This window comes from Solenopsis invicta, chromosome 9 (assembly GCF_016802725.1).
Source record: "Solenopsis invicta isolate M01_SB chromosome 9, UNIL_Sinv_3.0, whole genome shotgun sequence".
Taxonomy (NCBI): Eukaryota; Metazoa; Arthropoda; class Insecta; order Hymenoptera; family Formicidae; genus Solenopsis; species Solenopsis invicta.
Genome location: NC_052672.1, coordinates 9,149,502 through 9,163,962, shown reverse-complemented (window position 1 = coordinate 9,163,962; position 14,461 = coordinate 9,149,502). Strand labels below are relative to the sequence as shown.

At 38.4% G+C, this 14,461-nt stretch overlaps 1 protein-coding gene across 2 annotated transcripts in view; it reads left to right on the top strand.

Annotated features, from left to right (window-relative positions):
* LOC105197035 (transcription factor Sox-3) overlaps positions 1-14,461 on the top strand; it is a 413,519-nt gene that overhangs the window by 79,832 nt on the left and 319,226 nt on the right. For both annotated transcript variants that reach the window (XR_005575582.1, XR_005575583.1), the window contains exon 3: positions 4,990-5,042. The gene's annotated coding sequence lies outside the window, so the exon portion shown is untranslated. The remainder of the gene's footprint in view (positions 1-4,989; positions 5,043-14,461) is intronic.

Sequence of the window (14,461 nt, the reverse complement as noted above, 5' to 3'; positions counted from 1 at the left end):
TTGTGTTTCTTTGGGCGCGTGGCTCGACAAAGGTACGAGAGGTCCTGTGTAAGAAAACGAAAGCGAGAGCCCACTTCGAGAGGTGTTTTGGATTTGCCAGGTGCGAAGAAACACGCGCGTGCGTGTATTCGGCGGCACCATAGTATTCTTATTCTTGAGTGTTTCTCTCGCCGGTCGGAACAGGGATTGAGGAAAAAGATCCTCCCTTTGGAGGATCACAATTCGACCGTTCAATTTTTATGCTACCCACGAATTTGATGATGTGAAACCGTATTAACAAAGTATTATCAACGGGAGGGGAGAATACTTAACGGGAGAAAAGGAGAATTTGCTCTTGCGACAACGCGATTTTTCAGTCTAACTTTTAAATTCAACTGTTTACATAATTTTCATTTTTTTACTCTAGTGTCTTTGACGAGCAATGTCAAACGCGTCTGACGCGCATAATTTGCATAATTTGCATATAAATTAGAGAGCGGCTTCTTCGCGTGCGATATGTCGGCTTTATGTGGGGTGGAAAAGAATTGGCTTTATTTTTTTCCTATCGGCGAGATAACGAGGCGTGGACCAAGAGTGACACCTGAGGTGTCGACGCCATGACACGTTACGAGGGTTGCCATGCTAGACATCCATCACTTCTTTGTATAGCAGCCCCGTGACACCTGGTTCTGCGTTCCCCATCTCCACTATAAACCCCTACGATTCCTTTTTAACCTCCCTTCCACAGCACCATGTCGTATCTATCTCCGAAAACTATTTGGTTCGCGAAATGGATGGAATCATGAGCTAACCAATGTGTATGGAAATTGTGATTGTGCAATTATATTTTTTCAATTCGGTAAAGATAAGTTTATAGTTAAAAATCGATAAATTTTTTTACGCTCAAAATTTTTTAAGCTCAAACTTCATCGTTTATCGAATTAAATATATTTATATTTTAAAGGCAATTTACATTATTTATATATGAGCTCGCACTTGCAGCAGTCAAATTGATGTTGAAAATAAGTGGGTCATTCTTAAGAAATATCTAAAGAATAGAGTCTCGTTTTTGCTAAAAGTCACTGTTAGTCCCTCAAGACAGATTACTTGCCTCGGTGGTTTTGAAAAAAAGGCAGAAGTAACTGGTCGGTCCTTCATTTTATTTCCAACCCCCCCGGCCGAGGGTCCTTTCATTGAGAACGATCGCTAAATCCAGGTGTCCCTGCTCTGCTACATCCTTGGAGACCTTCATATTTCTCATCTCGTCAATGGCTGGGAGGAAGCCAACTGGCAGGTGTGCCAGTTTCTTTCGGGACGGATCTCCGCGATCTCGTGCAATAAATAGGCTGCATAGCAAAAGAAATGAAGCGTGGGCGGCAAGAGGAATTTCCAAACCTCGACCGCTTTTATATGACAAAACTTCCGAAACGTGAGACCGATTAGGTATAGGCTAGGAAAGGGCTGATGACACGCGACTAATGTTGGTGAAACGCCGGCGGAAATTCATTGTCATCGTGATGATGATTTCGGTACATTTCATCGACACTGTGCGTTAGCAAAAAATTTCAGCTTTCAAAATCAGCTTTTATTTAATAGCCGCTAAAGCTATAGATTTTTTGCATGCGATGTCATCGCATGGATTATAGAAACGTAACGTACATTAAAAGTTTATTCATGTAATAAAATATTTTATTAAGAATAATTTAATACTCTATAAATATATATCTATTCGCGAGAGAGAATTTTTTCATAAAATTTTACCCTGAAAATCATGGTAGTTATAGGACAACGCTGTATTTCGAAGAATTTTATGTGATTTTCTCTGATTTATTAATATCTACTACACATATTTTATATTTTAACACAGTAAAATATAAAATATGTTTGATTATTTTCACTGAAATACATAGTTACATTTCAATGATTTTAAAATATGTTAAACATATTTTAAAATATATTTATGATTTTTTATTGTTAAAATAAATATCAAGTAGCGATAAACATATACAATATCTTATATTAAATTTACGATGCAGCATGGTAATTGTTTGATACTACTTGTTTCATAAATAAACAATCTATAATACATTTATTAACAGAAGAAATAGCACAACACATAAAGTAGAAATGATCTCGTGATCTAGAGGTCTTGGGTTCATCGAATTCTATTAAAGTAATCGTGTTTTTAAGATTTTATATTACATATTTTTATACATATTTTATATATTATTATATAAAAATTTTTTTTTAAACATTTTACAATGTTGTATGGCAATTTTTACAAAGCAGTTTATGAAATATCTTTTTGTATATTTCAAAAATTCGTATCGTTATTCATAATATTTGACAGCTTGCCAAGTTGTCCCAAGTTTATCACCACACGTGGTAAAATTTATAGCAAATTTTGCGGTAAAATACAACGAAAAGTTCTCTCTCCATGTATTATTATAATCTATAATATTATAAAGATTAAGTATGTGACACACACGTTTGGAAGTTTGAAACGTGTCATCTTTGACGCAAACAAGAATTTAATTACTATTATCACCGCGCTCGCCGAACCATTTCGGGAGTACGTCTTCCGGGAGAATATCGATCGATCGACACCTTCGGTGACCTGACCCGTCGACATATAAGCATTGCTTTGGGGATGGTTTGAGGGAACTCATCGATAGCCACCGACAGAGGGAGGCGGTACCTCTCATTAATAACCGGTGACTCGGCGTTTATATAAATAATCCTACGCGGTCGCGCAGGCACTCACCTGCGATTCGGTCGATCGCTCACTATCCTGACGTGAAAGAAGCTTCTCCCCTCACGGTTGTACGACCGATTCATCCACCGCCTTCGTCGTGCTCTTTCGCTCGCTCGCGTGTCTATTCTCTCTTTTTCTGTCCGTGCCTCATTTTCCCCTTCGAATCGCCACCGCCTCCTTCCTTCTCTCTCTCTTTCTCTCTCTCTCTCTCTTTCTCTCTCGCGCGCAGACTCCTCAATCGGAATTCCGAAAGGCACTAGAGCAGGGCACTCCTCTAGTCACTGCCGAGTTTATGAATGCCTGCCTGCGACGTCCGGTCATTTATTTCGGCAGCTATGCTCTACACCTAGAATGCTCGCACTAATGCTCCATCTAATGCTCCAGTATTCGAAACGTGCGTACACACATCTATACGTTCTCATGTCGCGAGTTCTTGAAATTAATTAAAAATTGATTATATACATTTTTTTCAATTAACTTCTTTCTCATTCTAATGACGAATATTTTTCAAAGTAGTTAGATAGTCTTTGTTGGAAAATATATAGGAAAGAAAAAAAAATAACATGATTTTAATCCTAGCTCCCCACACATGGATACGCCGTACTCTATACGAATTTTTTACATTGCTATAACTTTTTTATAATATAATTTGAAGACTAAGATTGAGGTTCAGAAAAACTTTAACTATCCAAAGTACTCATTTTTTGCCAATTTTTTGCATCCCAATTTTTTTTCAAGTGTAATTACTTGAGAATAAAATATTTTTTAGTGAGGTTTCGTTTATCGTCTTTATCACACTCTGAGGTATCGATTTCATATATTATGAGCTAAAAAATATGCTTTCTGTTTAGAGATTAGCGTGTTAAAGTTACAGGGTTCGACAAATCCATATAGGTGGGGTGGAAGGTAACCAAAAATAAATGGGAAACCAGGGTTAAAATGGCTTGTAAGAAATGGCTTACTCTTTTTAGAGGACTGCTTGTATTCTAAATCCATCGGATTATCGAAGGAAAAAAGAACTAACGTAAGTTAGGAGATCGGGACGCGAAACGCCCACGGAATTCCGAAAGTGCGAGAAGAGACATTAAAACTATTTTCCGTGGCATGATACGTCCTCGTATAACGGCGTAATAAAAGTTTCCATTCTTGCAAATGGGTAAACTTTATTCGCGAGACTCCGTCCGCGAGAGGAACGACGGCTCCTTTCTGCTTCTCTGCTTTGGTATATTGTCTCCGTTTGGTCCACCCGCGCGTACACTTCGGGGCGGCGCAATTATTACTTGTCCGCTTTTACGACGCAAGCGACGCTGACCGAGGCGAACGAGGAAAGGAACTTGAAATACAGAGTGCCACGAAAGTTTGCCCGAGGAATCGTAGCAGCGGAACTGAACATAAAATTTTTTTTTAGACTTTCTTAAACTTCGTGAATTTCGATTCTCTGCATGTGCAAAGCTGCTGCACGAAATTTTGCATCCTTGTTAAATTAACAAATGTACGTGGAGGAAAGTACATATATGGGTTAATAAAGAAATAAATTTATAGGACGCTATTGTTATATTGTTACATCGCGGATATTATTATTTGTCACATATCTATAATCAAATTATGCATAATATGCAAATTTTTGCGCGCGTTACGAACATATTACGAATTTCCAGGAACATATTGTGTACGGAAATGCAGTTCGTTAAAAAATACGATTTACGATGCTGGCGGAGCGATGCGTTTATCCTTATATTGTTTGCCGCCCATCTTAAAAACTGCGCGCATCTTCGTCCATGATTTCGCATTTCGGTTTCATTCATGTCGTTCTCTCTGATCCGTCGGAGGGAGCGCGCGAGTCGATCGTATCGTAAAATATTTAACGAGGTAGTTCGGCGAAGACGTCTTTGTAAACGGTATGAATATCGCAATAAAATATATACGTATACGCCTATACATACCGGTATAGTGGCGAATATAAATTCAACGAGTTTCCGTCCCTCCTTCGTCGGCCCGTTTCTTGCCTCTTCGTTGGCTTGACTTTGCTCGTTGCGGTTGCCTGCGAAACTCCATAAAAGATATGATCGAGGCATAACGCGGATAATTTCTCTTAATGCCTGGCATAATGTTTAATTTCAGTTCCCGCTGCCTTTCGCACACCCAGTAGCAGTCGCACTCCTTTCCTTGCCTCGCCCATTCTTCTCGCGACTGACATGCATATGCAACGTCTCAACGATCATCATCTTTATATGCATTTCTCTTTACTGTTTCAGGCGAATGACGACTTGTTGCGGCTCATCAGCAGAGGATGCGCGTCGTACGATTGGTGAGTTTTATGATATGAATCTTCTTCCTATTTCACGACTTTCATCTTACGACTTTCGTATAGTTCTTGTGTTTAACGGGCTATTCTGTAAGAGTGATTCAATTTCTACATATCGGCGCATAAGTTTTAAAATAAATTCGACTGAAACTTTTTATTTTGATTTTAACTATATTTGTCACATCTAGAGCAATACATGTACACAGAGAAAAAATGCTATTGAATCAACAGCATTGGTCTAATTGGAAATATTTTGTTAATTCAATAACAGTATAATGGAACAAAAAGATTCAAAGTAAAGACAACGACAGATATAGTTGAATGAATAAAATTTAGTTGAATTAACTTTAGTTGAATTATATATTAATGACAGCTCGTGATTCGACTTTTTATTGAATCAAACTACGTTTTAATTCACATTTCGGCATTTTTTCTCAGCGTAATTATAATTGATCGCATCTAGATCAATATAGAGAAACATATATATGTAATTATAATTATTTAATTATAAATAATAAGATGTGAAATTAATCTTGAATCGGGGAACTACTTATTTGCTTTTTCACGCGCGTTTGTGTCGTTCGTTTTATACGCAGAAATAGGAATCTGTATGCATGGTCGATCTCGCTTGCTCATATCTTTCCTTCATTCGCGAATATCGTACGTGAAGGAGTGCGTGACAATACCTCTTGTGGGGCGAAAAACTGCCAAAGAGACTAAATGAAGGATCGTCAATTGAGAGCAGCCGTGAATTCAGAAAAACTCAATATATTCCGCATCCCACATCCATAATCGATTAATATCTTTCTATTTCAAAATTTTATAAGAAAATTGAACGAAAGAAGTTTAAGCAAGTCAATAATACATTCGGACGTTAATTGTCATCTAATTTGTAAAAGATATTCAGATATAATCGAATTTTCATTCGAACATTTAAAAACTGCATGAGAAACAGTGTAAGAAATGATTATAATTTTAACACGTTTGTCCCTTCCTCCTCGATAATTTTCGAAATCTTCCTTGTCTACCACGTCACGATGCAGAATAAAGAAGAAGCAAAATGATGAGGAGGTATAAAGAAGTCGACCGGAGAGCAGGGGGTAGGAAGGTTGGTAGGAAGTCAGTGGAGGGTGGGACGTGGGTCGGGGCATCCTCCGAGGGTGGAAGAGCATCTCTCTTGATGGCGTCACCTCGAGGGTCCAATTAGCGCTATCACGAGTGTCATTTCGTCGCGGTTTCCGCGTACTGACTATCGTTGACTGGCGTCTTCTGCCACTGGCTTCGTTTTTTCTGCATATGCAGTTATATGTATATGTGATAAAATGGTTGCATTTCCCGGACGAGTTGCCCCGCACCGACTCCTTACTTGCCTACCGAATCTCTCTCACTTCTCCCGCCCTTACGGGGATCCTTTTCCTCTGTTATCTGCCGCGCGCTCCGCCCGTTACCGAGTGCATTATCCAATTTTCTAGCAGATATTTCGTGATATAATAATTGGATATTCAGCGCGAAGCGTCATCCTTTCCGTCTCGGCCGTCTCGTCGGCTTTCAGGACGAAGGACGGTTGAATTACATTCTTCGGGAGAGAGGATAGCGTCGAGAGACCGAGAGAGGAAGATAAACCGCAACGATATCCTGTGAAGAGGCGGGGACTATCAATAGAAACATTTTCCATCGGTGCGGAACGTTAGTATGTGTTTTATCCCTCAATGTGTCTTTTTCCGTTACTTCTCGCATGGGGTGCGTCTCCTTCGTCTTGTTCGCTTTCATTCGCGTTCTGCTCAGCTCCTATTTCTATAACGACATTTTATGTAACGTTAATTGTTGTCGGCGTAATGAGCTCGAGGAAGTCTTCCAAGACGCAGCCACGCTGCATTTCTCTCCCCCTCTCTCTTTCTCTTTCTCTCTACTATTTGCCGTCGTTGTTCTCTTTTTCACTAGTTAGCGGCGCCGTAGTGTCAAAGGGCTCCTCTCTCGTCATTCTCGGGACGGATACCTCGCGAATCTCCGCATTACCGCGCACTTCCGCGAAGCTGATCTCATTAAGGGGTTCGCTCACGCCCTGCCTTGTTAGCGTGTTTCGCGAAGTGTATTTTTATTTTTCCTTGCCGGAATTGGATGGATTTTAAATCATTGGGAATGCGATTTGAGAGACATCAACATTTTTCATTGTAATGATGCCAATAACGTGATCGATATGTATATAATTTTAGAACAGCAAAACTTATTAGCACGAGCGTGTAACTTTCAATTGAGCGAATCTGATCTCAGCGAATTTTTGATTTGTATATAATTTCAGTATTTCACGACAGTTACTGTTAGCAAAATTTAAAAATTACTGTATATTTAATTAAATTATTATTTTATCAAAATTCGCCACATCTTGAAGTTTGCGGAAGCACAAAGTAATCTGGGGCGGTAAACTTGCCTTTACTTCATCGTATCCGATGATAAACGCGAAAAGTCTGTAAAAACAGGGCGATGTAGTCGGAAGAGGGACCGCACAATACCATCGTTAGGCCCCAGCACAGGCCGATAACAACTCTTTCCCGGTGTACCGTGTATCGAGTGTTATTCAATTGCGCATCCCAATTAAATAACAGGCAAAAGGGCGACATAGCATCGTGAAGTGTCTCGCCGCCCCCTAATTGCAAGTCTGAAGGAGGTTAAAGCATTCACGGAGAAAAATGAGAGAGAGGACGACGTACAACAACCAGGGATGTTTGATTTCACGAAGGGCTGTTTCGCGAGGAAAAAATGGCTACTTGGTCAACATTTTTGAAATGCTTTTTTCAATTATTTAATTCGATACTTTTTCTTCTAACAAGTTTGGTGCGATTAAATTTATTGCGAAATTCCGTCTAGTGCAAGGAGAATTTAAAATCTTGGTAAAATAATATATTCTCAGTTTGCATGGAAATTAATTAGTTAGTTACCTGAAAGACAGCTCGATTCTTCGTAATTGTTATTACTAATTATTTTAATTTTTTAATTTTTTAATTTTATTTTTAATGAAAAAAATTCAATAGGATTAACACTAAAACAAACAAAATAATAACTTTGATTAAATTTTTCTACTTGATTAAATTTGTTCAAATATATATATATATATATATATATATATATATATATATATATAAAATATGTTACTCTCTAAATCTCGTGGAGTGAAAAATCCCTTGAAAAATTGCACTTGTTCAAATTGCACTCTGTAACAGTGAATTTTCATTTTTGTACAGGCTCACTTTTTACTGTTTTAGAATGACGTTTTATTCTACGAGATTTAGAGAGTAAATATATAAATGCTTGAACTGAAGAAGTTTAATTTAACTTAAGTATTACACAAGGATATTTCTCAAAACATTAAGAAAATTATGAAAAAATTACAAATTGTTTTATATCGCATTTGAAAGCAATAAAAAAAATTTTGTGACAATTTTTTATTTGGCTAAACAATTATTTTAATAAGAAATAGACATGTGCTTTAATGAAAATATATAGTTAATAATGAAATAAGAAATAATGAAGAAAATCTGAATTTTTAAATTTAATTACTTTAAACATTCAAGATAATTTATGTTAAACGTTATTACGATGCAAAGATCAGTTCTGTCAAAAACGAATTTGATTTATTTACTTGTTTACAAAATAAATAAATAAACAATCATAGTAAAACTATGTACTTGCACATCTAGATTTTTCTTAATATTGTAAAAAATAATATAATTTTTAATAACAAGTAGAGTAAATTAACATATAAGAATATGTTATTAAATCAAAATAAAATTTTATTTACACAACTTTATTTTGTATGTAGCTTATTTAAAGTATTAATTTAAACATATTAAACACATTTCCAAATTTTATTTATTTTGCAGGAATTGTTGCATTCTTAAAATATATAAATACTTGAATTGACGAAATTTAATCAAATTGAAAAATTTAGTCGAGCTAACGTATAAAAAAATATCAAAAATTGACATGTACTTTTGCATATTGGATTTTTAGTCATATTTGTGTGCATGCTTCGATGTTTCGCATCGATGTTTCGGGATGAGTTGAGCTTCCTTCTCATTTATAATCTTGACAGTGCGAAGTTTTAACGGTGTGGGATACTGCGTGCGCGTAAAGAATGAAATCGCGACTCACGGGGATGGCAAGACGCGCGTTCTACCATCGCTTCCGCTTGTTCCGAAGGGAAGAAAGAAAAAAGATACTCGCCAGCTTCAGTGGAGACGGCAACCGGGTTAGGTCTTTCAGATCTGCTCATGATTAGCGGCACGCCTGCGCATGTCTGTTCGCGGAGATGCTGCAGGGTGTCTCTTGTGCGCTATTAAAAGGTAATGTAATTAGCTCAGGCAAACGAACTAATTACCAGAATACGAACGGCAAGCGAAACGCACAAAAGAACTCCTCTTACCGCTCCCCTGCCACCCCGACCCCTTCGAATTCATCTGTGCCTCCTCTTTTCTTCGTAGCCCGTTTATTTCTCCCGTTGTAGACGCGACCACATGACGACGATGATATCGTCGTTTACGATACCCCGTTCATGACTGACGAATGATACTGTTCTGAGAATCGAAATATTAATTAAGGTCTGCTTCGTCTGCAATCGAAAAGGCAAGCGGTTCCAAATTTTATAGTTTTGTAACAGATAAATAATTATTTTACAAATACATGTTGTGAAAAGAGATTAAGTCTGCTAAATCTTCTGTTAAATGTTCATAAATGATTTCGAACAACTGTAATTGACGTGATCTACATAACAATAAGACTTCTTTTCTTGACTACCATGACGCAGAAAATTTTACACAAAATTAAAAAATGCTGCAAAAATCTACAAAAAATGATAGAATTGTAACACTTTTTAATTTTAGTAAATAAACATCCATTTCTAAGAAAAAAGTAAATAAACTAATAATTTTTTAGAAAAAAAACTAATAATTTTTAGAAATTTTTATTGTTAATAAAATTTTGTGTTTATACATAGAAATTTTTTTTGCCAAAACTAGCTACTTTGAAATTTGTAGAATATAGTTTGACGTGTAATTTTACCGAGAAATACACGGAAATCACAGTAACGACGCACTACAAAAAACAAAAATTTACACAAATTCAAAAAAGTGTTTTAATTCTAGCATTTTTATGTAGATTTTTGTAGCATTTCTTAAATTTGTGTAGAATTTTGTAGAAGTTTTTTCCGCCAGGGTATTCCAGTCGTTTATTTCCCAACTAAATAACGAACGTTTTTCGGAGAACGTCCTATAAAATTTCTCGGGAAAGGATTAAGGTGTCGCGCATTGTAACTCGTTTCTGGATGATCGTCGCAGCGAGATGACGACGACGACGGGCTAGCGAGGTCGGGCGGAGCGAGGCGGCTGCGTGCAAAATGGAAACGCCGTAATTAGTATGCGCGTCCGCATATTATGTACGCAACGGCACTCGCTGCGCAACCACATTCTACATCTCGCGGCAGTTCGCGGCGGCTTCGCGGGACGAGCGGGAAACGCGGGGAGACGTCGCGACGCGTTGTTGCGATTCACACTTACGTTCACCGAGGCCCCCACTGCACCGGCCGGAAAACGTGCACGCGGTTAAACAGACGCGTCCCTTAACGCGCGCGTACATACATACCGAGCACACGGGTGCGTGTATACGCCGCCCTTGTGCGTGCTCGCGTGCCTACTCGCGCGCGATGTGGCTCGTCCCGGGTGTCGCGGCGCGGCGTCTCACGCATCGTGAATACGGCGCATCATACGCGACATATCCCGCGACGCGAAAACGTTCGCACCCTCCTCCCGCGCTTGCACTCGCAGTTTCACGCGGGGGTGCGCACATGGGCGGAGAATGAACGAATCTCGCGAAACTTAGCGGGCTTTTACGTGTTCAAATTAACTTTTGTTTCTTTCGCCTTGTCTCGACGATAGTAATACTACTTTCTGTGATTACGAGTAACAATGATGAGATACACCTTTCATCTGTAAAGCCACGTTTCCTTGATATTTCATTTCACTTTCGATATCAAAGTTCATCCTTTTACGTATTTGTACACCGACAGAAAAGTTTACTGAACTCAATACTATTACTCCTTTATGTAAATGTTATACAGTAAGATCGATATAGAGACAATCATAAATATTATTGGAAGAACGTTTTATTCTTTAACGAAAAAAATTCTTAAGTATGGAATAAAATAATCTTGCTATCCGATAAATTTGCTTAGACAGATTTATATTAGATAATGGAAATTTTTTCCTGAACCTCATAGCGGTTAATCATCATGTATTATAACTAGCACATTTTTTATGCTAAATTGATGTGTGTTACTATTGCTTCAAGACAATAAGTCAATCTTATTTAATTCGATAAAGGAGAATAGGAATTATAGATCTCATCTTAATATTGCTTTACTTTTATACTGCATAAAGTTGCAATAAGATTAAGTACTTCGAAATTTTTAGTCTTGTTATTAGAAATCCCTTGAGAAGGTATGATATCGTAAAAAGATTATTACATGATACACTTTCGAATGATTGAACCCACGCAAAGATTCCTCTGTGTATCGATTGAAATTTATCCCAGACGTGTGATGAGATGGTGCTTTACAAGCTTTTCCCTGTCGTTGATCCGTTTCTTCCGCTACCCTTTCGTTCCCGCGAGGAAGTCCGACGTAAATTAATAAATGCTATAATTCACGCACGAGTTTTCATAGCTAATGAGAGAACGCCGCGTCATCATGCGCCATGTGCGCGTCTTCGCAGGCAGCCTCGGTGTTCGACTTGCGCGCGTACGTAAGCCCATAGAAGCGATAAAAATCGCTTTGTAACGCGACTCTATCTATCACGCGATTCCGTCGGCCGACGTTCTCCGCATGACGAAAAATCTTGTTTTCGTAGCGGAGGAAAATCGCAGCGTAAGCGGACGTCAATTTGTACCGTCGTCAATGCTCTCGCGCTTAATAGAACGCGCTTTAAAGAAAGACTGTCGAAAGCATAACAGATAGCAACTGGATTAACAACTTCGATAATATTTCCATACAGCAACAATTATTGTATTCTTATAATTCTGTAAATCTTTATTATTTTCGAGACTAGCTCAAAGTTCCATTGTCGATCGATAGACCTTGTAAAATAAGTGTGTTAATTAATTCACGAATATTGTCAAATGTTTTTTTTTTTTGTTTCTCATCTGAGCACCGTAACCGTCCGTATTCAATTTCTTCGTAAGACTGTTCATTGTTTTTAGTAATTGAGGGACGGAGATGGGATGGAGCGCGATGAAGGTGCATCGCTGCAGCGCGACGCGAGGAGGAAAGAATAGAAAAGGGGAGCGGCAGACGGCTTCACGAAGACAACGCTCTCGACGATATCTTCGGTCCTCTCGGTTGTTAATCGTTGGTTGCACCCTTTCAACTCCGACTACGTTCCTTTCCCGTGGATCGTTTTCTCGCGCTTATGCCCTGCACTCGTCCATTAGCCTCGTCTTGTCGACGAGATCGTATCTGCCGTATTGTCAACATCCTCGCGTCCTCCCCCGGTTTTGCCCTTAACCCCGCGGAGAACCGTCATACGCATGTGTGTACGTGTCCGCGTGTGCCTGAAAAAGCTAGGATAACAAGTGTGGGTAGGCGTGAAGAGCAAACGAGTGACAACTGGTGCTTTGTTTGGCACCTTATGCGAATGCGAAAGCGAAAACGCGGAAGCAAAATTTCCATTCGAGGCGAGGCTCATCCTGTTGATTGCAATTCTTCGATATATCGTCTTCACATGGCCGGTCTACGTTCATTCGCAGCGGAGTAATTACGAATTACTCCGAGGGAGAGGCGTGAATTCTTCTTTAATGGATAAACTTAGCAAGCGCTAAATATTATTTCATAATAATGTGCTTTGTTTCTAATGATTGGTATGGTAACGACTTAATTCCAGTACGCTGAAATTTATAGATCATTATACTGCTTGCTTTCCTCATGTTGCGATTTGATGCATTGAGGATGTATAGGCCATTTCTCAAAATATTCAGAAAATTATGAAAAAATTATAAATTGTTTTATATTGCATTCGAAAGTAATAGAAAAAATTTGGTGGCAATTTTCTATCTGGATAAAAAATTATTTTAATAAGAAGCAGACATGTGCTTTAATGAAAATGTAATTAATAATGAGATAAAAAATGATGAAAAAATCTGAATTTTTTTATTTAAGTACTTTAAATGTTCGAGATGATTTATGTGAAATTTTATTGCAATGCAGAAATTAGTTCTGTAAAATATACAAAATTTATTTATTTGTTTATTTATAAAATAACTAAACAATCACAATAAAACCTTGTATAAATTATATTGAATACTTAAAGTATTTACAAAAAAGTTCAAATTTTTTGTAATGTAAAAAATAATTTAATTTTTAACCCTTAACACAGCATTGAAAATCCACCTGAAATCTCGATCCCCTGCTCTGTGAAGATGGAATGACAAAAAAGATTCGGACTGGGCGGAAAAAAAATGTTAAAGTCGACCCTATCGATCGCTACGGTTGACCAAAATTTCATTGCCCAACTAAAAACAAAATAGTACGGAAGTAAAGTTTTCTCAAGAGGGTCTCCCAGATCTCATGTTGTGTTTAAGGGTTAACAACAAATAGAGCAAATAAACTATAAAAATATGTTATTAAATATAATCTTATTTAGACAACTTTCATATATACATAACTAATTTGAACTTAACATTAAATACATTTTCAAATTTTATTTTTATTACTTTGTAGGGACTGTATGTTCAACACATCCTTAATTTGTTGTGCAATTAGTCGTACGGACATTTCATCATTCTTTTTGAGTTTATTCCTGTTCCCGATGTTCCTATTCGTCGTGCATGATTTTATTTTCGCGACTCCTTCAGCTTTTTCGACTCAGCATCCTATTCTCCGGCCATGGCGACACTCGACTCGACTCAATCCGACTGGTAGCGAGGCGCTTTCTGGGACATTCGGCAGAGATGTTGGCAGACCGAGGGCGATTCGCGGGAAAGGAATGCAAGACGACAGGGGTCTATATGTTCGCGCTCGGGCAAAGAGCAGCTCGTCGTAAATGCGAAATCGATGTGTAGGTGTACGTACGTGTGTTCGTGTGCTTCGCGTGGATGTACGTGCGCGCGTATATACGGTCGCCTTGCTCGAGCCAAGCCCGAGGGGTTTACGAACACAATAGTTTGAAATATTCGAGCGCCCTGGCAAGAAGTTGCCCTCGCGCCGGTAATTAACGAGTTAAAGTTCGGCGTCGCGACGCTATCTCGCGTTCTCGCTTCCTCTCACTTGTGTCTCGCATCGTGGCGTCCTCGTCGTCCGCTGTAAGACTCTCGGCACCCATTAGCCAAGTGCCACGCTACGGAGAACTCTCCTTTTGGCCGCCAAGAAAACCGAGCGTCAC